Source organism: Pteropus vampyrus, unplaced genomic scaffold (genome assembly GCF_000151845.1).
Source record: "Pteropus vampyrus isolate Shadow unplaced genomic scaffold, Pvam_2.0 Scaffold30, whole genome shotgun sequence".
NCBI lineage: Eukaryota > Metazoa > Chordata > Mammalia > Chiroptera > Pteropodidae > Pteropus > Pteropus vampyrus.
In genome coordinates, this window is record NW_011888811.1 from 1,230,592 (window position 1) to 1,234,310 (window position 3,719).

The following is a 3,719-nucleotide window of genomic DNA, read 5'->3' on the forward strand; positions in this document are numbered from 1 at the left end:
CTCCTGCTTTCCCATCTTCGCTATCATCTCCACAGCATTTATACTATCTAAATACATACCATCTACCTACTTTATATTATCTAAAATAACATTACACACCTGTCCACTTGTTTCCTGTCCAGGTCCCCTCTGGAATGTAAACTCCAGGAGAGCGGGGGCTTCGTCCTCTGCTCCATATCCCTAATCCCCAGAACAGTGCCTGGCACACTGAAGGAGCTCAGGAAGCACGCTAACTGAAGTTCCTGATTCAAGCACTTCTCTCGTCTCTGCTGTCACTACACTGATTCGAGTCCCCCCACCCCAGCTCCAGGAGCCCCCTGGACTTGGTGACTGATTGCATGTGGGCCAGGAGGGCGAGGGAGGGGCCTGAGGTGACTGGTCTTTACAAATCGTGGCACCTCTCCAATCCACGCACTCTCCACAAAGCAGCCAGAGTAACCCTCTAAAATCATAGATCATGTCACTCCCCTGCTTGAAAGCTTCCAGAGGCCCTTCCCGTGGGTCCTTAAGGCCCAGCATGCCCACCTCTCCAACTTCACCTCCAATCACGTCACTCCTTGCTCTCTCCTCCCCATACTCGGCTTTTGTTTCTCAAACCAAACTTACCTCCAGTGCCAGTCACACCTGTCTTTCCCAGCAATCTGCATGGATCCCAGGCCCTATGCCACCTCCTAGAAGTCTTCCCTTACCATCCAAACGAACATGGTGCCTCCTCCTCCTCTGCTGCAACTCCAGACACCCTCGAGCACAGGGGTCCCGGACCCCTGGGCGTGGACCAGTACCAGTCCATAGCCTGTTAGGAATTGGGCTGCACAGCAGGAGGTGAGCGGCTGTGAGCCAGGGAAGCTTCATCTGTATTTGCAGCCGCTCCCCAGCACCAGCATCACCGCCTCAGCTCCACCTCAGATCATCAGGCATTAGATTAGCAGAGGAGCCCCAGTCCCTGGTGCCGAAAAGTTTGGGGACCGCCGCTCTAGTACATCAACCTGATTTCCTTCATGTCACTTATCACAGCCTATTCCAGCTTACAGATTTCCTAACTTGATTTCTGTTTCTCTCTTTTTCACCTCTCTTCCCCACAGCATGTACTCCAGTGCCTGGAACACAGTTAAAGCTCAATGAACATTTGTTGGATGAAATTGTGCTTCCACAATCATGATGATGATGATGATGAAGACCATGATCCTGATGATGCTCACGCTAACGATGCCCTCCCACGTCAAGCTGCTGCTTTGAGTTTGTGGATCCAAGGACTGACTAGAGCATGTCCCTGACCATCTAATTAGAGACAGAATCTACTGTTACAAGCTTGTGCTGGGCTTTGAAGCTGGGGTGTGTGTGTGTGCGTGCGCGCGCACACGCATGTTTAATTCATGCCAGGAGACCTCGCAGTCATCATTAGGTACACTCTACCACCTGTCTCCATGGAAACCCACTCAGTAACAGCAAAATGAGGATATGTCAGGTGTTCTCTATCACTTTGCAAGACAGAGCGGATTTATCATGTTTGGTAGAAAATATATATTAAGACAGTCTCTTGGCCCCTTTAGATGCTCTTCTCAGTGCCCATACTCTACCAGGAAGAACTTTGAAGACATGCTAGACAAGAGAGAAAATGCAGTTAACCGGACAGTGCTGGAGGAAGGGACTGGGGCTGACAGTCAACATGGGCTGCAAAAGAAAGATTCTGGCCAGAAACTGAAGCAGGATGACCTGTCGGTTTCAATAACACTGTGAACTTAAGGGAAAACATAGCTGAACGTATCTCAGACTGCTCCTGAAAAAAAGAGACATATTTTAGTGAACCTCAAAAAAGCAGAGATGAAAGAAAATGCAGACAATTTTTTCATTTTACAGAGGGGTACTTTGGAGCCCAGAGAGGAGAAAGGACCTTCCCAGCGTCACAGAGAAATTCTGTGCCTGATCTAAGAGTAATTTCTCATTATTTAAAGTTCACTGTTTTTCTGGTGCATAACGTCACAGGTGTAAACCTAATTTTACATCCATTTCTAGTTCTCCTTCCTCTTTGACCACAGCGCACTAACACAAAGCACACACGTATCACTTCCCCTTTGACTTCCAAGCTGATGCTATCAAAAAGAGGCAGGAAACAACCGAAAGATATGAGGGTGCAAAAAGCTTGCGGAATCAGTGGGTGAATCATATTAGCCAATGAACACTCTTTGAAAGTCATGTCAGATCAGAAACCATGACTCTCACCCAGTAAAACTGGGAAAACAAGGCCATTCAAGAATATGTGGGGTTTTATGTGGGATGAAGTGACCAAGAGGGAAAAAAAAAGAGGAAAAGAAATAGTTTGACCAAATTTTTAACCAAGCTGTAGGACAGAAATGTGAATTCAAGTTTGGGTTCTTAATCATTGTATTTCAATGGCTGGCGATGAGAATAAAATTTAAATTAAAATTTAAAAAGAAAAGCACCTTGCAAAGTGCCAGCTCTTAGAACATGCTCCCTAAGTGGAATTTTGTGTCCCCTCCTATCCTTATTCACAACCCTTGTGTTATTCTGCACAAGGAAGGGGCAATAAGGCTCAATCCTCCGCTGCCAATTCTCATACCATCTGTTGCCAGTCATTGAATTCCAGGTCAGCTAACTGGGAGGACAGATGTGGAGGGGAGACAGGAAAACAAATCCCCAATTCCATCCCTTCCCCTTCCAGCTAGAGGACTCGGAATCCAGGAGGCAGGGGGAAAGGGGTGCTCTGGCTTTCCTATGACAACCAGAGCATATAATTTTCTTCTCTGGAAATCAATTTACCCTTTGGAAGGAGGGAGCGGGGCTGCAGAGTAACCCCTCCACCCCACCCAGGAAACCGTGGAATGGTGACAAAGAGCATGAACTCTGCAAGTGATTTAACTTCTCACGTCCTGCTCCATCTTCAAAATTAAGTGATAGATAATAAAACAATAATTGAACGCAGTTCACAAGGTTGCTAAATTAAATCAATTCACAAAACGTGCTGAGCTGAGTGCCTTGAACACAGTAAGCCTTCAATAAACGTTACCTATTACTACTATTGTCATTATCATCATCATCACCTCTCCAACTCCAGTATCTGAGGTACCTCTATTACGCCAGCGGATTCCTTTGTGAATGACTTTAATTTACTAATGCACTCAATGGTCTGTGTAACAAGTGGCTCTAGAGTCCTGTATTTAGCACTTTCCGTGACACAGTGACCAGGTTTTTTTCCCTGCAGGGAAAGGCTGTGACTTTGCAGAAGAGCCATTACAGTACCTGCACGGTTCCCTTCCCTTCCCTCAGGCGGCGGGGCGAGGCCAGAGCCCTAGACTTCCGCAGCCCGCCCAGGTGGATCACTATTGGTGGCCTCGTCGCTGGCGTGACCAAGGCCCCGCCCCCTTCTCTCTGGGACCACTCTGGGGCGGTCTCCGGAATGGGGCGGGGGCCGGAGGAGCGAGCGCGATGCGTCCTGGGCTTTGTAGTCCACCCGCCCAGCTGCAGCCGGAGAGCCGGGCCTCTCCACGCGGAGAACTACAATCCCCAGCAGCCGCGCCGGGAGCCGAGAGAAGGGGGGCTCGCGTCACGTGGGTGCTCGGTCTGGGCGGGCTATTTCTCAGTGCAGCGGTGGCGGCTGGGGGACCCGGGCCTTTTGTTTGGAGCGGCTGTGGGGGGGCGGGGGGTGGGGAGGCCGGAGCGGCCAGGCCGGCGGCTTCCCCAGCTCGCTGGGTCCGGCCGCC